The sequence below is a fragment of the Rhinoraja longicauda genome, chromosome 5 (assembly GCF_053455715.1).
Source record: "Rhinoraja longicauda isolate Sanriku21f chromosome 5, sRhiLon1.1, whole genome shotgun sequence".
In the NCBI taxonomy this organism is placed as follows: domain Eukaryota; kingdom Metazoa; phylum Chordata; class Chondrichthyes; order Rajiformes; family Arhynchobatidae; genus Rhinoraja; species Rhinoraja longicauda.
This window is the reverse complement of record NC_135957.1, coordinates 80,020,710-80,047,662: the sequence shown is the minus strand read 5'-3', so window position 1 is coordinate 80,047,662 and position 26,953 is coordinate 80,020,710.

Genomic DNA, 26,953 nt, shown 5'->3' with positions numbered 1-26,953 from the left:
GAACTGCAGATGCTGGTTTACACCGAAGTTAGACACAAAGCGCCGGAGTAACTCAACGGCTCAGGCAGCATCTCTGGAGAAAAAAGGATGGGTGACCTTTCGGGTCGAGACACCTTCTTCAGACTGAAAGCAGAGGGGAGGGAACTGGAGATAAGAAAAGCAGGGCCGGTGACAGATGACCAAGGAAGGGTGGAACCCACAATGGCCCATTGTTGGCTGGGGAAGAGGTGATAATGAAGGGAGACAATGGCGGCACAGTGGCGCAGCGGTAGAGTCGCTGCCTTACAGCGCCCGAGGCCTGGGCTCGATCCTGACTACGGGTGCTGTCTGTACGGAGTTTGCACGTTATCCCCGTGACCGCATGGCCTTTTTCCGAGATCTTCGGTTTCCTCACACACTCCAAAGCCGAAGAGTTTTGAGGATTAATTGGCTTGGTATAAATGTAAATAGTCCCCAGAGTGTGTGGGATAGTGTTAGTGTGTGGGGACTGCTGGTCGGTGTGGACACAGAGGGCCGAAGGGCCTGTTTCTGTGGTGTATCTTTAAAAACTAAAAACTAAATAAATCATAGACACAAAGTACAGGAGTCACTCAGCGGGTCAGGCAGCATCTCTGGAGAAAAGGAATAGGTGACGTTTCAGGTCAGGACCGTTCTTCAGACCAAAACGTAGAGGGGAGGGAACTGGAGGTAAGAATAGGCCAGACCAAAGCAGGGCCGGCGACCGATGACCAAGGAAGGGTGGAGCCCACAATGGTCTATTGTGGGCTGGAAAGAGATGATAACGAGGGGATACAAGGATGCGAACAGTTTAGAGATACAGTGCGGAAACAGGCCCTTCGGCCCCGCACATTAACACTATCCTACACCCACTAGGGACAATTTTTACATTTACCCAAGCCAATTAACCTACAAACCTGCACGTCTTTGGGTCGTGGGAGGAAACCGAAGATCTCGGAGAAAACCCACGGAGAGAACGTACAAACTCCATACAGACAGCATCCGTAGTCGGGATCGAACCCGGGTCTCCAGCGCTGCATTCGCTGTAAGGCAGCAACTCTACCGCTGCGCCACCGTGGCTGATCAGCCAAAATTCACTTTAAAAAGTAGGAACTGGTAGGACAACTAGGGGGGGGGGGGGGGAGGGGGGGGTGCAGGGGTTACTAGAAATTAGAGAAATCATCGTTCGTACCGTTGGGTTGCCGGCTGCCCAAGCTGGGAAATATGAGGTGCTGTTCCTCCAATTTGCGTCGGGCCTCACTCTGCAAGTGGAGGAGAGAGGGACAGAAAGATCAGTGTGGGAATGGGAAGGGGAGTTAAAGTGTTTACCAAATGGGAGATCACGCAGGCCAAGGTGGACTGAGCAGAGGTGTTCAGCGAAACGATCTGTGCTTGGTGTACACGTGTTTGTTTTTTTCCCCTGAGATGCCAAATGTAAATCATGATCGTAAGATCATAAGTGATAGGAGCAGAATTAGACCATTCGGCCCATCGAGTCTACTCCGCCATTCAATCATGGCTGATCGATCTCTCCCTCCTCACCCCATTCTCTTGCCTTCTCCCCATAATCTCTGACATCTGTACTAATCAAGAATCTATCTATCTCTGCCTTAACTATATCCGCTATATATCCAATATATCCAATCAATGCGAGGAAGGCGGCTGGTCCGGATGGCATCAGCTAGAGGCTCCTCAAGTCCTGTGCAGACCAGCTGTGCGGGATAGTGGAGCACGGCTTCAATCTGAGCCTGAAACTGGGGAGAGTTCCACAGCTGTGGAAAACATCCTGCGTGGTACCGGTACCAAAGACGCCGCACCCGAAGGAACTCAACAGCTACGGGCCGGTGGCACTGACATCACACCTGATGAAGACACTGGAGCGTCTGGTCCTCGCCCATCTCCGCCCCCTGGTGAGACCATCAATGGATCCGCTGCAGTTCGCCTACCAGACTCGCATCGGGGCGGAGGCCGCCATCATCTACCTGCGGCTCAGAGCTCTCTCACACCTGGAGAGGCCGGATAGCACTGTTGGAATCGTGTTCTTTGATTTCTCCAGTGCGTTCAACACCATCCAGCCGGGGCTTCTGGGGGGCAAGCTGGAGCACACAGGAGTGGACCACCACCTCACATCCTGGATTCTGGACCACCTCACCAACCGACCACAGTACGTGAGGACAAAGGACCTGGTCTCGGACAGGGTGGTCTGCAGCACTGGGGTTCCGCAGGGAACAGCGCTAGCTCCACTCTTGTTCACCCTGTACACTGCGGACTTCAGGCACAGCTCTGCAGGCTCCTATCTACAGAAGTTCTCTGACGACTCTGCCATCGTCGGCCTCATCACGGGCGAATATGACAGGGCGTACAGAGAATTGATCAAGGAGTTTGTGGACTGGTGCCAGCGGAACTGCCTCCGGATCAACGCGGGGAAAACTAGGGAGATGGTGGTAGATTTCCGCAGGCGCAGCCAGGTCCCCCCGACACCGGTGAACATCCAGGGAATGGACATCGGGAGGGTGGACTCTTATAAGTACCTGGGTGTCTACCTCAACAATAAACTGGACTGGACTGAAAACACCGATGTGCTATACGGAAAGGGCCAGAGCAGACTTTATCTGCTAAGGAGACTCATGTCCTTTGGAGTGCAGGGGGCACCCCTAAGGACCTTCTACAACACGGTGGTTGCATCGGCCATCTTCTATGGAGTGGTCTGCTGGAGCAGCAGCATCTCAGCGGAGGAGGGGAAGACACTCGACAAGCTGGTCAGGAAGGCCGGCTCTGTCCTGGGTTGCCCCCTCGACTCAGTGCAGGCGGTGGGAGAGAGGAGGATGATGGCAAAGATAACATCGCTGCTGGACAACGACTTCCACCCCATGCAGGACACTGTCATTGCACTGAGTAGCTCCTTCAGTGACAGACTCCTTCACCCCAAGTGCGTGAAGGAGAGATATAGGAGGTCCTTCCTTCCCGCTGCCGTGAGACTGCACAACCAGCACTGCTCCCAGCAGACCAGTCAACAGTAACAGTTAAGGAATACACAGTAAACTGATGACAATTTATCCTTGTCTTTACTTTTATTTATTATGAATGATCTCTTGCTATCCACTTTGCTGCTGTAACACTGTAAATTTCCCTGGTGTGGGACGAATAAAGGAATATATTATTATTATTATGACTTGACCTCAACAGCCATCTGTGGGAAAGAATTCCACAGATTCACCACCCTCTGACCAAAGAAATTCCTCCTCATCTCCTTAAAGGGCGGCACGGTGGCGCAGCGGTAGAGTTGCTGCCTTACAGCGAATGCAGCACCGGAGACTCAGGTTCGATCTTGACTACGGGCGCCGTCTGTACGGAGTTTGTCCGTTCTCCCCGTGACCTGCGTGGGTTTTCTCCGAGATCTTCGGTTTCCTCCCACACTCCAAAGATGTACAGGTATGTAGGTTAATTGGCTGGGCAAATGTAAAAAAAATTGTCCCTAGTGTGTGTAGGATAGTGTTAATGTGCGGGGATCGCTGGGCGGCGCGGACCCGGTGGGCCGAAGGGCCTGTTTCCGCGCTGTATCTCTAAATCTAAAAAAAATCTAAATTCCACAGATTCGCCACCCTCTGACCAAAGAAATTCCTCCTCATCTCCTTAAAGGACGTCCTTTAATTCTGAGGCATTGACCTCTAGTCCTCGACTTTCCCACTAGTGGAAACATCCTCCCTACATCCACTCTATCCAGGCCTTTCACTATCCGGTAAGTTTCAATGAGGCTCCCCCCTCATTCTACTAAACTCCAGCGAGTACAGGCCCAGTGCCGACAAACGCTCATTATAGGTTAACCAACTCAATCCTGGGATCGTTCTTGTAAACCTCCTCTGGACCCTCTCCAGGGCCAGCACATCCAGAACCAGAAAAAATACTCCCATTATATTGATTTGGCAGTTGTCCTTCCGTTATCAGAAATGAATTAAGAAAACTCCAAGTCATTAATCTCAATTGCAATAACCCACGACAATTGATGAAGCTGGTAAGTTTGGCAAATATTGTTTCACAAAGCATCATTAAAATATCAGTGGCAAACCACTATGTTGAGACGTGATGATGGTACCTCAAGTAGGGTATCATCAGCTCAAAGTGCTCGGGGGAAGGATGCATGCCTGGAAAATTAATCCACGGCTTTGTGCGTTAACAAAATGAGATAAATGGGGTTGTCGCGCATTCATTTTGTTTTCAAATACTTTTCCATTAAAATGCAGCATAATGTAATCACCTGTTACAATCAATCATCGAAGTGCCAAAATAATTTTTAAATGAGCGTGCGGGAACTCTGAAATGTAAACAGAGTGCGCTGTTCATCAATATTCAGTAAAAGGTCACTCTATTAAAGCAACGAGCACAGGACTTGATCATTAGGAGGAACAAGAATGCAATGTTCTCTCTGCGTTCCAAAAATGAATTAACACTTCGGGTGAGAGTGGGAAGGTTTAGAGAACGCGCTGAGTCTCTTGCCCAGAGTAGGGGAATTGAGAAGCAGAGGAATGGACAGGAATATTGCTATTGAGGGCGTGCAGCGTAGGTTTACTAGGTTAATTCCCGGAATGGCGGGACTATCATATGTTGAAAGACTGGAGCGACTAGGCTTGTACACACTGGAATTTAGAAGGATGAGAGGAGATCTTATCGAAACGTATAAGATTATTAAGGGGTTGGGCACGTTAGAGGCAGGAAACATGTTCCCAATGTTGGGGGAGTCCAGAACAAGGGGCCACAGTTTTAGAATAAGGGGTAGGCCATTTAGAACTGAGATGAGGAAAAACTTTTTCAGTCAGAGAGTTGTGAATCTGTGGAATTCTCTGCCTCAGAAGGCAGTGGAGGCCAATTCTCTGAATGCATTCAAGAGAGAGCTGGATAGAGCTCTTATGGATAGCGGAGGGTTTTGGGGAGAAGGCAGGAACGGGGTACTGATTGAGAATGATCAGCCATGATCACATTGAATGGCGGTGCTGGCTCGAAGGGCCGAATGGTCTCCTCCTGCACCTATTGTCTATTGTCTATTGACTATCCGATCCTTTAAGAAACAGTTAGACAGGAGCATGGATAGGACAGGTTTGGAGGGGGTTGGGCCAAACACGGGCAGGTGGGACCAGTGTACCTGGAACACGGTGGTCGGTGTGGGCTAGATGGGCCGAAGGGCCTGTTTCTACACTGTATCACTCTATGACTCTATAACTATATGGCATAGGTTTAAGGTGAAGGGGAAAGATTATGTAGGAATCTGAGGGGTAATTTGCCTTCAGAATACTTCGATTCTTAGATTCGTAATGCATAGTTACTGAATAAGTAATCACCCTGTGCACTATTTTGTTTCACACGATAATTGCATTATTTTAACCTTTACAACTGCTAATCCTCATGATTATATCGAATTAAATGTCACATAGTTCTCGAATGAGCCACTTTGTGATATATTTGTTTTGCCGTTCACGGAGCTATGAATCTGGATTCATTTCATATTTCCAGTGAGGACCCATTTGGACATGCTCCCCATTTATCCCCTTCCCCCTTCCCTTCCACTGTCATTCCTTCCTCTATCCTCACATCTCTTGTCTGTTCATCTCTGTCCAACCATCTACCTATCGAAACCATCAGTCTGAAGAAGGGTCTCGACCCGAAACGTCACCCATTCCCTCTCTCCTAGATGCTGCCTGACCTGCTGAATTACTCCAGCATTTTGTGATACCTTCGATTTGTACCAGCATCTGCAGTTATTTTCCTATAAAACTCCCCCTGACCTGTATCCACCTATCGCTCGGCAGGCTCAATTCTGTCCCTCCTCTCTTCCAGCCTTCTCCCTCACCTCCTACCACAATTATCCCAAAGAAGGTGGGCGGTCACGGTGGCGCAGCGGTAGAGTTGCTTCCTTACAGCGAATGCAGCGCCGGAGACCCGGGTTCGATCCCGACTAAGGGTGCTGTCTGTACGGAGTTTGTACGTTCTCCCCGTGACCCACGTGGGTTTTCTCCGAGATCTTCGGTTTCCTCCCACACTCCAAAGACGTACGGGTAGGTAGCTTAATTGGCTGGGTAAATGTAAAAATTGTCCCTAGTGGGTGTTGGATAGTGTTAATATGCGGGGATCGCTGGTCGGCGCGGACTCGGTGGGCCGAAGAGCCTGTTTCCGCGCTGTATCTCTAAAACTGAAACTAAAACTAAAAGATAGACAGACAGATACATGGAAAGTGTGGGAAGGAACTGCAGATGCTGGTTTACACTGAAGATAGACGCAAAATGCTGGAGTAACTCAGCGGGACAGGCAGCGCCTCTGGAAAGATAACCCATTCCCTCTATCCAGAGATGGTACCACTCCCGCTAAGTTACTCCAGCATTTTGTGTCTATCTTAGATACAGAGATAGGACAGGTTTGGAGGGATATGTACCAAACACAGGCAGGTGAGACTAGTGCAGCTGAGACATATCGGCCGGTGTGGGCAAGTTGGGCCGAATGGCCTGTTTCCACTCTGTGTGACTCTATAACTAAGGGTCCCAAACCAAAACGTCACCTGTCCATGTTCTCTAGAGATGCTGCCTGACCCACCAAACTACCCCAGCACTCTGTGTTTTTTATTTAGAAGACTACATTTAGTTAATTTTATAAATACTGCGCAGAAACAGGTCCTTTGACCCATCGAATGCTCTGTACACTGTATACTATGGACGGCTCGATTGTAATCATGTATTGTCTTTCCACTGACTGGTTAGCATGCAAAAAAAAGCTTTTCCTTGTACCTTGGTACACCTGACAATAAACTAAACTGAATCTAGAATCTTGGTAAAACCAGCAACGGCAGCTCTTTGTTTCATATTTCTGAAGGTGGCGGCACGGTGGCGCAGCGGTAGAGTTGCTGCCTTACAGCGCCAGAGACCCGGGTTCAATCCTGACTACGGGTGCTGTCTGTACGGAGTTTGTACGTTCTCCCCGTGGCCTGCGTGGGTTTTCTCCGAGATCTTCGGTTTCTTCCCACACTCCAAAGACGCACCAGTTTGAAGGATAATTGGCTCGGTATAAATGTAAACTGTCCCTAGTGTGCGTAGGATGGTGTTAGTGTGCGGGGACCGCTGGTCGGCGCGGACTCGGTGGGCCGAAGGGCCTGTTTCCGCGCTGTGTCTCTAAACTAGAACTAAAACTACAGGAGCAGGCCCATCAGCCCAGTGGTGTCTATGCCGCACATGGTGCTAAGTGAAACTAATCTCTTCCATAGAAACATAGAAACATAGAAAATAGGTGCAGGAGTAGGCCATTCGGCCCTTCGAGCCTGCACCGCCATTCAATATGATCATAGCTGATCATCCAACTCAGTATCTCGTACCTGCCTTCTCTCCATACCCCCTGATCCCTTTAGCCACAAGGGCCACATCTAACTCCCTCTTAAATATAGCCAATGAACTGGCCTCAACTACCTTCTGTAGCAGAGAATTCCACAGATTCACCACTCTCCGTGTGAAAAAAAACGTTCTCATCTTGGTCCTAAAAGACTTCCCCCTTATCCTTAAACTGTGACCCCTTGTTCTGGACTTCCCCAACATCGGGAACAATCTTCCTGCATCTAGCCTGTCCAACCCCTTAAGAATTTTGTAAGTTTCTATAAGATCCCCCCTCAATCTTCTAAATTCCAGCGAGTCTATCCAGTCTTTCTTCATATGAAAGTCCTGCCATCCCAGGAATCAATCTGCCTGCAAGTGATCCATGTCTTTCCATTCCATGTGCCTGTCTCAAAAGTCTCTTAAATGGCAGTAGGCTTGCTGCCTTGGAAAACAGATGACCCAGCCAGCAAAATGCATGTAACACAGATCCCAGTCCCATTGTATTGCATACTCTAAACTAAGATGCACTTTGAGGAAAACAAATGACAAATAACATGAGACGCACTTTACACGGTGCCCTTGTCTCAGAGACGTTTAATAAATGGCTGCCTTTGGTGAAACTAAACACTTCGCTGCTGGAACTGGCAATTTTCATACCTGGGTGCTATATGACCTGATCTATTGTTAGTTTATGCCCCAGCTAGCTGTATTGATCACTGCAAATGCCAGATATTAGACAATAGACAATAGACAATAGACAATAGGTGCAGGAGTAGGCCATTCAGCCCTTCGAGCCAGCACCGCCATTCAATGCGATCATGGCTGATCACTCTCAATCAGTACCCCGTTCCTGCCTTCTTCCCATACCCCCTCACTCCGCTATCCTTAAGAGCTCTATCCAGCTCTCTCTTGAAAGCATCCAACGAACTGGCCTCCACTGCCTTCTGAGGCAGAGAATTCCACACCTTCACCACTCTCTGACTGAAAAAGTTCTTCCTCATCTCCATTCTAAATGGCCTACCCCTTATTCTTAAACTGTGGCCCCTTGTTCTGGACTCCCCCAACATTGGGAACATGTTTCCTGCCTCTAATGTGTCCAATCCCCTAATTATCTTATATGTTTCAATAAGATCCCCCCTCATCCTTCTAAATTCCAGTGTATACAAGCCTAATTGCTCCAGCCTTTCAACATACGACAGTCCCGCCATTCCGGGAATCAACCTCGTGAACCTACGCTGCACGCCCTCAATAGCAAGAATATCCTTCCGTTGGGATGAACCGTATTGTTTTGTTCACAGGTATTTCAGAAAGTAAACAATGTGCAGATTCGCCTCAGTGTAGTTTTCGAGATGCTGCGTGGAAACAGGCCCTTCGGCCCACCTTGTCCGCGCCGACCAGCGTGTACCCGTACTCTAGTTCTATCCTGCGCACGAGGGGACACTTTGCAGAAGTCGATTAACCTACAAGCCTGTACGTCTTCGGAGTGTGGTAGGAAACCGGAGCACCCGGAGAAAACCCACGCAGGTCACAGGCACTACGTACAAACTCCATACAGACAGCAACCGTAGTCAGGATTGAACCTGGGTCTCGGGTGATGTAAGGCAGCAACTCTACCACTGATAATGAAGAAAAAAAACAAAGTATCATTAAAATGGCTCATCATTCCTGCTTCAGCTCTTCCTCTGGACTCAGCCTAATGGCCACATTCAAATTTTGCATTGCTTCGTAAACACAAGTGTGTGTCTAATTTCACAGCTCTCAGACGCTATTTTCCATTTGCTGGTAGATAAACCAGTTGATTGAACAAAACAGTTACTAATTATCTTGTGGGTTTGGAATTTACATCAGGCACAAGCCAACTAGTTCATTGGTTACTGGTTGTTCCGAAAGACATTTCTGTTAAAAGCCCAAAGTTTATTCCAAGAAGCAAATTGGGATTTAAAGCATGAATCTAACTAAATAAGGGGAAGCAGCATTAATGGAGAGTTATAGAGTCATGCAGTGTGGAAACAGGCCCTTCGGCCCAAGTTGCCCAGGCCGACCAACATGCTCCATCGACACTAGTACCCCGTGCCTACACTTGGCCCATATCCTACTAAACCTGTCCTGTCCATGTACCTGCCTGAATGTTTTTAGATGTTATGATAATACCTGCCTAAATGATCTCCTAAGGCAGTTTATTCCATTCACCATGTTCCATCTACACTCGTCCCACCTGCCTGCGTTTGGCCCATATCCCTCCAAACCTGTCCTATCCATGTACTTGTCTAGATGTTTTTTTAAATGTTGCAATAGTCCCTGCCTCGACTACCTCCTCCAGCAGCTTGTTCCGTACACCCACCACCCTTTGTGTGTAAATTTTCCCCTCAGAATCCTATTAAAATTTTCCCCCCTCACCTTAAACCTACAGTGTCTCTGCCCTCTGGTTCTGAAATGTCACTTTCATACCTGCCTCTGTGCCACCCCAGCAGGATATTCCCTGTACCCATCATGCCCGTGGTCAGGATCGAACCCGTGTCTCTGGCGCTGTAAGACAGAGACTCTACCGCTGCGCCACCGTGCCATCGTGCTGCCCCTTTTGATTTCCATTTGCCAGCTTCCTCATGTGCGACCAACACATTCCCAGCTATCGTGCTTTAATCTATACACTAAAACTCTCGTTTGTTTGTTTGTTTGTTCCTGAACTACAGCCAAAACGGTACACGATAGCGTGACAATTTTAGGCCCACCTTACTCACCGTCGTCCCTATGGTGCTAATGGAAGAGGTTTCATTGAAATCGGTGTTATATTTTTAAAGTTGTTCACATGTTAAAGTTTAAATCTATCTCCTAGGGTGGGAGGGGGAGGGAGGGGATGGAGGGAGTGGGGGAGGATAAGGGGGGTTGAGAGGGATGGAGTGGGGGGAGAGGAAGGGGAAGGGGGAGGGGAGGCAGAGGGATAGGGGGAGGGGGGGGTGGAGGGAAGAGGGGAGGGGAAGGGGGGAGGGGAGGGGGGGAGGGGGAGGAGGGGGGGGAGGAGAGGGTGCTGCACCAATGCAGGAGAGGTTTGGGCCCAAAGGGTCCACTTGGTCGAATCACTTCTAAATTGCTTTAAATCCCAATTTACTTCTTGGAATAAACTTAGGGCTTTTAATGGAAATGTCTTGGGAACAACCGTAACTAGTGATCTCGTTGGCTTGAGCCTAATTGTAAATTCCAAACTCACAAGATAATTAGTAACTGTTTTTTTTAATCAACTGTTTTATCTACCGGCAAATGGAAAATAGTGTCAGAGAGCTGTGAAATTAGACACAGACTTGTGTTTACCAAGCAATGCAAGAATTGAATTTGGTATTTTCAACCAAATTGATGCCTGTAAAAATGTTGGGCCATGAGGCTGAGGCCAAAGGAACAGCAGAAGCTGGAATAGAAACATAGAAACATAGAAACATAGAAACATAGAAACATAGAAACATAGAAACATAGAAACATAGAAACATAGAAACATAGAAACATAGAAACATAGAAAATAGGTGCAGGAGGAGGCCATTCGGCCCTTCAAGCCAGCACCACCATTCAGTGTGATCATGGGTGATCATCCACAATCAATAACCCGTGCCTAACTTCTCCCCATACCCTGTGATTCCACTAGCCCCCAGAGCTCTATCTAACTCTCTCTTAAATCCATCCAGTGATTTGGCTTCCACTGCCCTCTGTGGAAGAGAATTCCACAAATTCACAACTTTCCGGGTGAAAAAGTTCCTTCTCGCCTCAGTTTTAAATGGCCTCCCCTTTATTCTAAGACTGTGGCCGCTGGTTCTGGACTTCCCCCAACATTGGGAACATTTTTCCTGCGTCTAGCTTGTCCAGTCCTTTTATCATTTTATCTGTCTCCATAAGATAACCCTCTCATCCTTCTAAGCTCCAGTGAATACAAGCCTAGTCTTTTCAATCTTTCCTCGTATGACAGTCCCGCCATCCCAGGGATCAATCTCGCGAACCTACTGCCTCAATTACACGGATGTCCTTCCTCAAATTAGGAGACCAAAACTGTACACAATACTCCAGAATGTTGAGCCATTTTAATGGTACTTCTGCATCATTTAGGCGGCACAGTGGCGCAGCGGTAGATTTGCCACCTCACAGCAATGGTTGCACTTGGTGAAACTGGCCCAGGTATTTCTATGCACAATTTATCTCGGCATGACTGATGTCTTCGTCGAAAATTAATAACACCGCAGGTCATGAAAGACATGTTTCCTGCATTAACAGCGGGATCAGAGCTTTTGATTTCAACCCAAGACTTTCATTGAACCCTAACAAGAAAGATTAGCTCAGATATTGGTCTTGAGATGTCAATTAAATTTTCTGCAACATGGTAACAAGGTCACACAGAACGTCTGCCATCTTCAGTTTCCAAAGCTCAGGATAATGGGATATCCGTTAAAGGCATTCCCTCCAATGTACGCAATCTCTTCAAAGTCATAGAGTCTTACAGCATTGAAACAGGCCCTTCGGCCCAACCTGCCCCTGCTGTCCCATCTACACCAGTCCCACCTGCCTGCATTTGGCCCACATCCCTCTAAACCTGTCCTATCCATGTACCTGTCCAAATGCTTCATAAACTTTGTGATAGTCCCTGCCTCAACTACCTCCTTTGGCAGCTCGTTCCGTACACCCACCACCATTTGTGTGGTAATTTTACCTCTCAGGTTACTATTAAATCTTCCCCCCCAACCTCCCCCCCTCCACCTCACCTTAAACCCATGTTCTCTGATTCTCAATTCCCCTTGTCCGGGCAAGAGACTCTGTGCATCTACCCGACCTATTCCTTTCACAATTTTGTCCATGTGTGAAATTAAATAAATGAAAAGAAAATTGATCACTGCCCCCATGATCAGCCCACGTTCCCCATGAGCACAGGACATCTCAGAGCACAGGCCTTGATCTGGTTGGACTGCTGTGCGAATCCCCATGTGCTTCTGTTTCCCCAAACACTTCCGCTCAGTCCGCTGAGGCCTGCTGGGTCTCCCGGTTGCTGACCATTATAAGTCTACTTCCCACCCCCACACTGACCTCTCTATCCCGAGCCTCCTCCATTGCCAGAGTGAGGCCCAGTGCAAACTGGAGGAACAGCACCTCATATTCCGCATAAACACAAACTCCTTGCAGACAGCGGCCGACAACATCCTACACCCCATAGACGTACAGGTTTGTAGTTTAATTGCCTTGGTATAAATGTTTAAATTGTCCCTAGTGTAGGATAGTGTTAATGTGCGGGGATCGCTGGTCGATGTGGACTCGGTGGGCTGAAAGGGCCTGTTTCCGTGAAGTATCTCTAATCTAAACTAAACTAAACAAAGAACTGCAAATGTTGGTTCATACAAAAGATAGATGCAAAGTGCTGGACTACCTCAGCGGGCCAGGCAGCATCTCTGGAGAAAACGTATGGGTGACGTTTTAGGTCGGGACCCTTCTTCAGACATCGACTTCGTCTGGAGAAGTGCCCCGACCCGAAATGTCACACATCCATTTTCTCCAGAGATGCTGCCTGACTCGCTGAGTTAATCCAGCATTTTGTGAATAAATACAGTCAATCTAGGAATGCAGAGGTTCACTTGCACCTCCTCCAACCTCATCGACTGTATCCGCTGATCCAGGTGTGGACTCCTGTATATCGGCGAGACTAAGCGCAGGCTCGGCGATCGTTTCGCCGAACACTTCCGCTCAGTCCGCCTAAACCTACCTCCCTGTTCTCCTGGTTGCTCAACACTAAACATCCCCTCCCATTCCAACACTGACCTCTCTGTCCTGGGCCTCCTCCATTGTCAGAGTGAGGCCCAGCGCAAATTGGAGGAACAGCACCTCATATTTCACTTGGGCAGCTTACAGCCCAGCTGTAAGAATATTGACTTTTCTAACTTCAATTAACCCTTGCTTTCCCTCTCTCTCCAACCCTCCCCATCCTTGTTCTCCAACTAGTCTGACCTTCCTCCTGATTAAATTTTATCTTTATATTCCTCGTTGTCACCTTCCCCTAGCTAACAATGATCTATTCTACGTCTTCCTTGAGCCTCATCCCCTTTGCTCTCTCGTTTTCACACCTTACCCTTCCACATCTCTGTGTCGCACTCTCCCCTGACTCTAAGTCTGAAGAAGGGTCTTGACCCGAAACATCACCCATTCCTTCCATCCAGAGATGCAGCCAGTCCCGCTGAGTTCCTCCAGAATTTTGTGTCTATCTTCGGTGTAAACCAGCATCAGCAGTTCCTTCCTACACAAGACACACAACACTGTCTGGCAGTGTTTTGGGCTGTACAGAAATCTAACGGTGGCACAGCGGTAGAGTTGCTGCTTTACAGCGCTCGCAGCACCGGAGACCCGGGTTCGATTCCCGACCACGGGATTGTTGTCTGTACGGAGTTTGTACGTTCTTCCCATGACACGCGTGGGTTTTCTCAGAGATCTTCGGTTTCCTCCCACACTCCAAAGACGTACAGGTATGAAGGTAAATTGGCTTGGTGTATGTGTAAATTGTCCCTAGTATGTGTAGGATCATGCTAATATGCGGGGATCGCTGGTTGGTGTGGACTCGGTGGGCCGAAGGTCCTGTTTCCACGCTGTATCTCTAATGTTGGTTGCCAGTGTTAGACAATAGACAATAGGTGCAGGAGGAGGCCATTCGGCCCTTCGAGCCAGCACCGTCATTCAATGTGATCATGGCTGATCATTCTCAATCAGTACCCCGTTCCTGCCTTCTCCCCATACCCCCTGACTTATGCTATCCTTAAGAGCTCTATCCAGCTCTCTCTTGAATGCATTCAGAGAATTGGCCTCCACTGCCTTCTGAGGCAGAGAATTCCACAGATTCACAACTCTCTGACTGAAAAAGTTTTTCCTGATCTCAGTTCTAAATGGCCTACCCCTTATTCTTAAACAGTGGCCCCTTGTTCTGAACTCCCCCAACATTGGGAACATGCTCCCGCCTCCACTACCATTTCACTGGACCGTGACAGACTTACACTCTTAACTAGTCATCTGCACTTTCACCATATCCCTTACTAAAATAAATTATCACTCCTAGTACTGAGAATATACATCGACCTTGCATCTGAAACCTTTTTCTAGACATCAGTTGAAATTTCTATTACCTTTGCAGGCAGCGATGCTGCCTGACTCTACAGAGAACATATTTCTAATATCGCTAATCTTAAAATTATGATTGGATTATTCTGGATTTCCCCAAGGAAGGAAATATTTTTCCTTGAATCTTCCTTATCAAATTGCTCTATAATTCTCATGACAACCTTCCAAGCTCAGGAGATAAAATTCACATATATCCAAGCACGTTTTCTGATTTAAACAGCCACTAATCTGCTTGATCCACACTCTGCGCTGTCCGAAGGCAATATATTTCTTCTGAGATTCAATGCCCAACACTGATTTCAACCCTCCAGGTGAAAATTCATGTTCATAAGTTCTAGGAGTGGAATGAGGCCATTTCGCCCATCAAGTATACTCCGCCATTCAATCGTGGCTGATCTATCTTTCCATAACCCCTGACACCCGTCCGAATCAAGAATCTGTCAATCTCAGCCTTATAAAATATCCATTGACTTCGCAGAGACAGTACACAAGGAGTCTTCAGTTCATTAGTTCTGGGAGCAGTTGAATCTGCCCTTCAATCATGGCTGATCTACCTTTCCCTCTCAACCCCATTCTCCTTCTCCCCGTTACCCCTGACGTCTGTCCTTGTTCTCCAGGAATGCTGCCTGAACCATTGAGTTATACCAATATTTTTTGTCATCTATATACTAAAACTCTCGTTTGTTATCTTGCCAAAACGGTACACGGTTTTAGGCCCACCTTACTCACCGTTGTCACTTTAGTGATAATGCAATGTCTAACTGTTTCTTAAACGTTGGGATAGTCCCAGCCTCAACTACCTCCTCTGGCAGCTTGTTCCATACACCCATCACCCTTTGTATGAAAAAGTTACCCCTCAGATTCCTACTAAATCCTTTCCCCCCTCATCTTAAACCTATGTCCTCTGGTCCTCGATTCCCCTACTCTGGGCAAGAGACTCTGTGCATCTACCTGATCTATTCCTCTCATGATTTTATACACCTCAGATGTGCAGCACTTTGGTCAACGTGGGTTGTTTTTAAATGTGCTGTACAAATAAAATTGACTTGACTTGACTTGACCTCTATAAGATCACCCCTCGTCCTCCTGCGCTCCAAGGAATAGAGTCCAAGCCTACTCAACCTCTCCCGATAGCTCAGAAACTTGCGTTTTGGAAACATCCTCGTAAATATTCTCTGTACCATTTCCAGCTTGACAACATCTGAACCCAGAACTGAACTCAATGCTCTAAACGCGGTCTCACCGACGTCTCATACAACTGCAACATGACCTCCCAACTTCTATACTCAATACACTGACCGATGAAGGCCAATGTGCCAAAAGCCTTTTTGACCACCCTGTCTACCTGTGACTCCACCTGTGACTCCACCTAGATTGGTCTGATAAGCACACAAAGCTGGAGTAGCTCAGCAGGTCAGACAGCATCTCTGGTGAAAAGGAATAGGTGATGTTTCGGGTCAATAGACAATAGACAATAGACAATAGGTGCAGGAGGAGGCCATTCAGCCCTTTGAGCCAGCACCGCCATTCAATGTGATCATGGCTGATCATTCTCAATCAGTACCCCGTTCCTGCCTTCTCCCCATACCCCCTGACTCCGCTATCCTTAAGAGCTCTATCTAGCTCTCTCTTGAATGCATTCAGAGAATTGGCCTCCACTGCCTTCTCAAGCAGAAAATTCCACAGATTCACAACTCTCTGACTGAAAAGGTTTTTCCTCATCTCAGTTCTAAATGGCCTACCCCTTATTCTTAAACTGTGGCCCCTTGTTCTGGACTCCCCCAACATTGGGAACATGTTTCCTGCCTCTAACGTGTCCAACCCCTTAATAATCTTATACGTTTCGATAAGATCTCCTCTCATCCTTCTAAATTCCAGTGTATACAAGCCTAGTCGCTCCAGTCTTTCAACATATGACAGCCCCACCATTCCGGGAATTAACCTAGTAAACCTACGCTGCACGCCCTCAATAGCAAGAATATCCTTCCTCAAATTTGGAGACCAAAACTGCACACAGTACTCCAGGTGCGGTCTCACTAGGGCCCTGTACAACTGCAGAAGGACCTCTTTGCTCCTATACTCAACTCCTCTTGTTATGAAGGCCAACGTTTCATTGGCTTTCTTCACTGCCTGCTGTACCTGCATGCTTCCTTTCAGTGACTGACGCACTAGGACACCCAGATCTCGTTGCACGTCCCCTTTTCCTAACTTGACACCATTCAGATAATACTCTGCCTTGCTATTCTTACCTCTATTAAACAGAGGAGTGGTGGGCGGGATGGGATAAGGTGGGCTTGTTGGAGGCTGGAGCATTGCCCAAATTATGCTCAATGAGTTTTGGAAATTTATTAAACAAAAATGAAAATGTTATAAAGTTTTAAAAAAGGGCGGCACGGTGGTGCAGCGGTATTGTTGTTGCCTTACAGCGCCAGAGACCCAGGTTCGAGCCTGACTACGGGTGCTGTCTGTACGGAGGTTGTACGTTCTCCTTGTGACTGCGTGGGTTTCCTCCCACGCTCCAAAGATGTACAGGTTTGTAGGTTGATTGTCTTCTGTAAAATTGTAAATTGTGCCTCGTGTGGGTAGGATCGTGTTAATGTGCGGGGATCGCTGGTCGGCACGGACTCGGTGGGCCGAAGGGCCTGTTTCCTCGCTGTACCTCTAAACTAAACTAAACTACTGCACTCCCAGCGTGGCCTCACCAACATCTTGCACATTCAGCATCTCGTACACCACCTTTTCAATTCAGAGCACATCCACTGACATGAAAGCTGAGGCGCGGATCACAGACTCGCCAGCCGCCTGCCGCTGTTGCGGGCTGGAAGAGTCTGTGTACCACGTGTACATGGAGTGTGTGAGTCTGTGTACCACGTGTACATGGAGTGTGTGAGTCTGTGTACCATGTGTACATGGAGTGTGTGAGGTTGCAGCCCCTCCTCCATTGGTCTAAAGGGGCTGCTCCTTGCCTTCTGGCTGCACTTCTCACCCACCACCATCCTCATCTTTGGACCCCCTGTGCGTAGGGGAGAGGGTAGGACCGAAGATGTCGTGGTCGGGTTGCTCCTGGGCCTGGCCAAGCTGGCCATCCGCGAGTCACGGCACCAGGCGGAAGAGGGCTCTGCCCGAGCCGGCTGCCTGCCCCTTTTCCGGGGTTACATCCATGCCCGGGTGGTGTTGGAGAGGGGCTACACGCGGTCCACGGGCACCCTGGGGGATTTCCGGGACCGCTGGGCACCGCGGGGTACTGATTGAGAATGATCAGCCATGATCACATTGAATGGCGGTGCTGGCTCGAAGGGCCGAATGGCCTCCTCCTGCACCTATTGCCTATTGTCTATTGAATGCATCCTGGACAAGATAGTTGTAAAACAGTTTATTGTTTGTCTTGTATTATGATGGTGGGTTCTGCTTTGGTTTTATTGTACTGTATATATTATTTCAATATTTGAATAAATATGATTGATTAATCAAAAAAAAGGAAAGCTTAGGCATTGAGGTTTTCAAAGGGCAGTCTTGGTTCTGCCTCCTCAGTAAGGACTTGCATCCATTTTCAAATTCAGGAGATAATGCGTGCCTGCATTAAAATAACCGGCTGGAATAATGCCAAAACTTATTAAGTGTTTCAGTAATATCTGAATCTGTCACCTCTAGGCTGGTATTATCTGAATCTGATGCTCCCTATCTTTAAAGCAGAATTCAATTTTAACAGCTGTCCAAGCAGGAGCTAAGTGTTATCAATGCAGCAGCAATCTCTGCGAAGGTATTTAAGATTTCTTATTTTTTATTTTGCAGCCATAAGAGGTCCCGATACATGAGGTAGTGACCTCTATTCTCTGACCATTGATTTGTGCCAATCCATCAAGGCAGAATGGGAGCAGATGGCTGTGATATTAAGACACAGATTAGGTACTCTCTGTCCCAGCTCTGTCACAAAGCCCGTGCTGTGCCATTACCTCCGAGTCCAGAGAACAGAACTGTCACAGTCTTGCTAACCATCCGATCGTTTAGCTGTGAAATCCCGTGACTTTGCTGTCTTCTATCAGTAAGGGGGAGGCACAGAGTTAGAACTGTATGGGAAGGACCCGCAAATGCCGGTTTACACCGAAGATAGACGGCGCGGTGGCGCAGCGGTAGAGTTGCTGCCGTACAGCGCCACAGACCCGGGTTCGATCCCGACCACGGAGTTTGTACGTTTCTCCCCGTGACCTGCGTGGGTTGTCTCCCGGTTTAGTTTAGAGATACAGTGCGGAAACAGGCCCTTTCGGCCCACCGGGTCCGCCGCGCCGACCAGCGATCCCCGCTCACATTAACACTACCCTACAATTTTTACAATTAGCAAGCCAATTAACCTACAAACCCGCACGTCTTTGGAGTGTGGGAGGAAACCGAAGATCTCGGGGAAAACCCACGCAGGTCACGGGGAGAACGTACAAACTCCGTACAGACAAGCACCCGTAGTCGGGATCGAACCCGGGTCTCCGGCGCTGCATTCGCTGTAAGGCAGCAACTCTACCGCTGCGCCACCGTGCCCGGTCTTCTCCGGTTTCTTCCCACACTCCAAAGATGTGCGGGATTGTAGGCTAATTGGCTTTGGTAAAATTGTAAGTTGTCCTCAGTGGTTGGCGAGGACTCGGTGGGCCGAAGGGCCTGTTTCTACGCTGTATCTCTAAACTAAAACTAAAGAGAGACACAAAATGCTGGAGTAACACAGCGGGACAGGCAGCATCTCTGGAGAGACGGAACGGGTGACGTTTCGTGTGGAGACCCTTCTTCAGATGTCATTTCAGATTCTTCATGGCAAACCTTCAGTGGAGCTGCTGCCTCACAGCGCCAGAGACTCAAGTTTAATTTTGTTTAGAGATAGGCCCTTTGGCCCACCGAATGAATACGTGCTGACCAGCAATCACCCACACACTAGTTTGATCCTACACACTAGGGACAATTTACAGAAGCCTACAAACCTGCAAGTTTTTGGACATCGAAACATAGAAAATAGGTGCATGAGTAGGCCATTCGGCCCTTCGAGCCTGCACCGTCATTCAATATGATCATGGCTGATCATCCAACTCAGTATCCCGTACCTGCCTTCTCTCCATACCCCCCTGATCCCTTTAGCCACAAGGGCCACATCTAACTCCCTCTTAAATATAGCCAATGAACTGGCCTCAACTACCTGCTGTGGCAGAGAATTCCACAGATTCACCACTCTCTGTGTGAAAAAAAACTTTCTCATCTCGGCTCTAAAAGACTTCCCCCTTATCCGTAAACTATGACCCCTTGTTCTGGAACATGGGTTGGGTCCTGAGGTGGCTCAGAGTCAAATGTACCCCAGCTTATGGAAGGACCGTTCAGAAGCTTGATAACACAAGGGAAGAAGCTCTCCGTGAGTCTGGTGGTGCGTGCTTGTAGGGCAACAGACCTTCATGGTCGGATCTAGATCCCTGCTCTTACAACAACTGGGACTTGAAAATGGAATGGAATGGAATGGGTGACTTTATTGTCACACGTGACTGGGCACAGTGAGATTCTTTGCTTGCAAACACAATGTTTGCAAATAGCGGCCACCTATGGTGCAGATAAAGTTACAAAGCACGCCGGCCCCCCCCCTTTTGTTCTTCTCCCACCCCACCACCCCAAGGCGGTTCCCCGCACGCCAGCTCCTCCATTGTTATTCCCTCCCCCTTCAGGGTGGTCCTCCACGCTCCCATTGACCGTGAGGCACCGCCACTAAACGCAGAGGGCCCACTGCCGCCAGGCTTCACCGCTGCCCAGGCCTCACCCGCTGTCGACGCCCCACTTCACAGCTCCGTGGTGACGACCCAGGCCCCAGCCGTGGGATCCGCAGAGCCCCGGACTCCGACCCGCGAGGCCCTGACTCCTCCGTCCGACCGGCGAGGCCCCGGCGATCCGGGGGGGGGGGGGGGGGGCATCAAGACCGCGGCGACTCGATAAAGGCCTCAGTCCGACCCGCGAGGCCCCAGCCGGGCCCCGACCCAGCCTTCTATGCCGCGATCCGGGGGGGGGGGGGGGGTTCATCGAGACCGCGGCGCCTCGATAAAGGCCTCCGGCCGCGTTCCCAATCCACAGCCGCGGCCCGACCGTCGGGAGGCCAAACTGGCGACTCTGCACACTGTCTCAGTAGCACGGTAGCGCAGCGGTAGAGTTGCTGCTTTACAGCGAATGCAGCGCCGGAGACTCAGGTTCGATCCTGACTACGGGTGCTGCACTGTAAGGAGTTTGTACGTTCTCCCCGTGACCTGCGTGGGTTTTCTCCGAGATCTTCGGTTTCCTCCCACACTCCAAAGACGTACAGGTATGTAGGTTAATTGGCTGGGTAAATGTAAAAATTGTCCCTAGTGGGTGTAGGATAGTGTTAATGTACGGGGATCACTGGGCGGCACGGACTTGGAGGGCCGAAAAGGCCTGTTTCCGGCTGTAGATATATGATATGATATATGACAACTGCAGTACACTTGTACTGAAGTCAGTCTTCAGACTGTACTCAGTCTGAAGAAGGGTCTCGACCCGAAACGTCACCCATTCCTTCTCTCCCGAGATGCTGCCTGACCTGCTGAGTTACTCCGGCATTTTGTGAATAAATCGATTTGTACCAGCATCTGCAGTTATTTTCTTATACACTTGTACTGTGTCTGAGATGCTGATCTAAGATGTATCTGAGTGGCAGAGATAGATGGGTCCTTGATTAGTACGGGTGTCAGGGGTTGTGAGGAGAAGGCAGGAGAATGCGGGTAGGAGGGAGAGATAGATCAGCCATGATTGAATGGCGGATTAGACCTGATGGGCCAAATGACCTAATTCTGTTCCTAGCACTCACGACCCTATAACCTTAAGTGCTTATATACGGTGATACTTGTATTGAACTGCACACAAAAATGAATTGCACTGCTCCTCGGTACGTGTGGCAATTGAAGTACCATATCTGGGACATGTTGAGCAAGTACAGGTTGCTTTTTACAGTGAGGTCCTGTGGAAGAGAAATATCCTTCACTCAGAAGGCAGCAGGACATGGACCCCTTGAGTTTGTTTGCTGAGCGTTTATAGAACAACACTGGCGTTTTAATGGCACAATTAGTTGAGTGTGAAATAACATTTAAGATTACCACACAAACCAACATGTTATTCGTGCTTGAAGGCTTCAGCTCAGCGAAACACCTGACTTAAATAATCCCTCTCACATGAGATAAAAATCAATATTCCATTCTTCATGATCTATTATCCAATTTAAATACCTTGTACACTTAATAAAAGCCTGACAAAACACTGCGAGATCCTTGTAGCAATGTGGCAGTGGCCACATGAAAGCATCTGAGTTTATTTATTTTGGTCGCAGTGGTTTTTGCTTTTCACAACAATTACTGCCATTAAAGTTCATCGGACTATTTGCCAGGGATTCTTAGAAAATACCTTTGATTAATAGAAAGACAGAACGTGGAAACAACTCTCCCCCCCAGCCCATCGATCACCCCATTCACCCCGAGTCCATGTTGTACGGGGGCTGTATCACCTGCAGCTCAACACCCACAAGACTAAGGAGTTAGTGGTGGACTTTACGAGGAAAGGAACTACCCCTTGTCCCCTGTCTCCATCAATGGTGTGGTTTGTGCAGTTTACCAAGGAGTACAAACACCTTGGAGTGGACCTGGGCAGTAAGCTGGACTGGTCCAGGAACGCTGGGGCCCTGCACGGTAGCGCAGCGGTAGAGTTGCTGCTTTACAGCGAATGCAGCGCCGGAGACACAGGTTCGATCCCGACTACGGGTGTTGCACTGTAAGGAGTTTGTACGTTCTCCCCGTGACCTGCGTGGGTTTTCTCCGAGATCTTCGGTTTCCTCCCACACTCCAAAGACGTACAGGTATGAAGGTTAATTGGCTGGGTAAATGTAAAAATTGTCCCTAGTGGGTGTAGGATAGTGTTAATGTATGGGGATCGCTGGGCGGCACGGACTTGGTGGGCCGAAAAGGCCTGTTTCCGGCTGTATATATATGATATATGATGATATAAGGGACAGAGCCAACTGTACTTTTGGAGAAGGCTCCCCTCCCTCAACGTCCGCAGTGAGATGCTGCAGAGGTTCTACCAATCGGTGGTAGCCAGTGCCATCTTATACTCTGCCGTGTGCCGGGGCAGCAAGGCGAAGGCCGCGGACGCCAATGGGATCAACAAGCCCGTCAGGAAGGCTGGCTCTGTCCTGGGGGGGGTGGTGTTGGAGTTGGATTCATGGGGAGGTGGTCTTGGAGGGGAGGATGCTCCTCAAACTGTGGAGCATCCTGGACAATACAGCTCACCCCCTCCATGACACACTGGTCAACCTGAGGAGCACCTTCAGCACCAGACTGGATCCACCGAGATGCAGCACAGAACGCCACAGGAGGTCCTTCTTCCCTGTGGCTATCAAACGTTACAACCTCTCCCCTTCTGTCGTGGGGTAGACTGAGATTGACTCCTCCCTTCCCCACTCTTTGCACATCCCCAATCCTTTCCACTCATCACTTTAATTTCATGTTTCATGTATCTTGTGTTTTATGACCGTTGGCAGATCAATTTCCCACATGGGATAAATAAAGTTCTATCATATCGTATTGTATCGTATCGTACCACTTTCTCATCGACTTCTTACACGTTAGGGGCTATCTACAGAGGCCAATTATCCTATAACCCCTACACGTGCATGGGAAGTTGTAGGACAATAGACAATAGACAATAGACAATAGGTGCAGGAGGAGGCCATTCGGCCCTTCGAGCCAGCACCACCATTCAATGTGATCATGGCTGATCATTCTCAATCAGTACCCCGTTCCTGCCCTCTCCCCATACCCCCTGCCTCCGCTATCCTTAAGAGCTCTATCTAGCTCTCTCTTGAATGCATTCAGAGAATTGGCCTCCACTGCCTTCTGAGGCAAAGAATTCCACAGATTTACAACTCTCTGACTGAAAAGGTTTTTCCTCGTCTCCGTTCTAAATGGCCTACCCCTTATTCTTAAAATGTGCACCTGTACCTATAACCTATAACCTTCCTGTGAAACGGATGCTCCGGTTTCGTCTCACATTCCAAAGACGTGCAGATTTGTAGGTTAATTCGCTTCTGCACATTGTCCCTAGAATGTAGGATAGTGCTAGTGTGCGGGGTGAATGTTGGTCAGCATGGACTCGGTGGGCCGATAGACAATAGACAATAGGTGCAGGAGGAGGCCATTCGGCCCTTCGATGGGCATCTTTCCACGCTGCACCTCTAAACTAAAGGTGTAGTTAAAAGCTATATTCTGCATGCTAAGCAAACAGATCTGATAATACAATACATAAAAACAATTAAATCAATAGACAACAGACAATAGGTGTAGGAGGAGGCCATTCGGCCCTTCGTGCCAGCACCGCCATTCACTGTGATCATGGCTGATCATTCTCAATCAATACCCCGTTCCTGCATTCTCCCCATACCCCCTGACTCCGCTATCCTTAAGAGCTCTATCTAGCTCTCTCTTGAATGCATTCAGAGAATTGGCCTCCACTGCCTTCTGAGGCAGAGAATTCCACAGATTCACAACTCTCTGACTGAAAAAGTGTTTTCTCATCTCAGTTCTAAATGGCCTACCCCTTATTCTTAAACTGTGGCCCCTTGTTCTGGACTCCCCCAACATTGGGAACATGTTTCCTGCCTCTAACGTGTCCAACCCCTTAATAATCTTATACCTTTCGACAAGATCTCCTCTCATCCTTCTAAATTCCAGTGTATACAAACCTAGTCGCTCCAGTCTTTCAACATACGACAGTCAAACACAAGCCCAATATCTAGAGCAAAGGGGAAGATACAGAGTGCAGGATATCATTCTCAGCATTGCAGTGCATCAGTTCCAGAGATAAAGTCCAATGTCCGCAATGGGGTAGAGGTGAATCGGTATATGCCCTAGCATATGGAAGGACCATTCTGAAACCTGATAACAGAGGGGAATAAGCTGTTCCTGAGTCTGGTGGTGCATGCTTTTATACCTCTGTATCTTCTGCCCGGCAGGAGCAGGGACAGGAAGGAATGACTACGGTGGGACAAGCCTTTGATTATGTTGGCTACTTGTTTGAGTCAGTGTGACGGGCAGAAGGAGTCGATAGTGGGGATGGACACAAAAAGTTGGAGTAACACAGCGGGCCAGGCTGCGTCTCTGGAGGAAAGGAATGGGTGACGTTTCGGGTCGAGACCCTTCTTCGGACTGCGAGCCGTGGGAGAGGTGAAACGAGAGATATTCAAGGTTCACAGAACAAAAGAATTGCAGATCAGTCTGAAGGAGGGTCTCGACCCGAAACGTCACCCATTCCTTCTCTCCTGAGATGCTGCCGGACCTGCTGAGTTACTCCAGCATTTTGTGAATAAATACCTTCGATTTGTACCAGCATCTGCAGTTATTTTCTCACAGATATGCAAAAAGCAACGATGGTCAAGGAAAGGTTGAGCCCACAGTGGTCCATTGTTAGTGGGGAGTCCAGTCCGTGTGATGGACCTGGCCACATCTACAACTCCCTGCAAGTCCTTGCAGCCTTGTGCAGATGGGCGGCACGGTGGCGTAGCAGTAGAGTTGCTGCCTCACAGCACCAGAGACCCAGGTTCCATCCTGACTACAGGTGTTGTAATTTCTCCCTGTGACCACGTGGGTTTTCTCTGGGTGCCCCGGTTTCTGGTTTCCTCCCACACTCCAAAGACCAAGGAGCTGATCATCAACTTCCGCAGGTCACACAACGGGGAATACGCCCCGATCTTTATCAACGGGGACAGTGTGGAGCGAGTGTCCAGCTTCAAGTTTCTGGGAACTCACATTTCGGAGGACCTAACATGGTCCAATAACACTGCTGCGCTGGTCAAGAAGGCACAGCAGCGACTGTTCTACCTAAGAACACTGAAAAAGTCTGGTCTACCCCAACAGCTGCTGACGACCTTCTACCGCTGCACCATAGAGAGCATCCTAACACATGGCATCCCTGTGTGGTATCTCAGCTGCACGGAGGCAGAGAGGAGAGCTCTTCAGTGGGTAGTCCATCGAGCTCAGAGGACCATCGGAACACAGCTACCAGCCTTGGAGGGCACCTACAACACACGATACCTCAGAAAAGCCACCAGCATCCACAGACTCCTCACACCCCTGCAACAGTCTGTTTGAACTTCTATCATCAGGCAGACGATACAAGGCCTTCTACACCCGCACCTCCAGACTCAGGAACAGCTTCATCCCCAGGGCCATAGCTGCTATGAACCGGTCCTGCTGAGCCAGATGGTCACATCGCACAGTGAACCGGCACAGATCTACTTGCACTTTATTCTGTTTTAAAACTGTTACAATTTGTTTCATTGGGTTGTTTAAATTAATACTGACTAGCTAATTAAATTATTGCATCGTATGGGAGGCGCATTCCCAATCTCGTACAATGACAATAAAGATATATTGTATTGTATTGTATTGTTTGTAGGTTAACTGGTAAAATTTGGTAAAATTGTAAATTGTCCCTAGTGTGTGCGGGATAATGCTAGTGTGCGGGGATAGTGTTAGTCAGCAACTACTCGGTGGGCCGAAGGGCCTGTCTCTGTTCTAAAGTAAACTAAACTAAACTAATCTAAACTAAACTGCTCAGGAGAGGAATATATACATTCTGGCACCTTGTTGCTACCGTGAAGACTACAGGGACTAATTACATTGTAGAAGCATGGCTTCCAGCATGGAGCGGGCACGAGCTATTAATTTTCTAATATTCACGTCCTGGGTTTTAGAGAGTAATGATCGCTGCCCAAGTGCAATTGCAACTAGGCGTAATGAGTCAATCTCTCCATCGCAAAAGACACCCACTTCCTGCTATGTGACATTGGCTGTCTCCAGTAATGACACAGTCAATTATTGAAAGCACAGTTAATATAAAATATACCCTGCGTATCCCTCCTGATCTTTCAAAATTGTCAATAACCTCCCCTGATGCAGAATCACCGACTGCTTATTCATCACTCACGGGTTCACTGCAACCTAGATCTTCACGAATATGAACAGCTTGAAATATTAGATTCCATCACATGAAAGCATGCATGGTTTTTTTCCTCCTTATTTCACCAAGATTGATTTGATTTCTTGCAACAACAAAAAAAAATCTATGAGAACACATGATACATTGCTATTACAACAGTGATAATTACCAGCAATTGCTCCTATATTTATAGCGGATGAAGGAATATTTCAAAGATATGGATGATAACTGAAGGATAACAAATATGCTCCAATGCGCAGTAAGCAATTAGATTGTGTTTAGGTGCTGGGGGAGGGAGATGATAAGGTCTCTTCGAATGAAAGATCTGAAAGGCATTATTCATCTCAAAATTGTACAGATAGTTTGTCGGGAAAAAGCAAAGAGATTTGGCCGAGATTTCAGTAGAGTTTAGTTTATTGTCATGCAGTGAAAAGCCTATGTTCCGTGCTAACCAGTCAGCAGAAAGACAATAC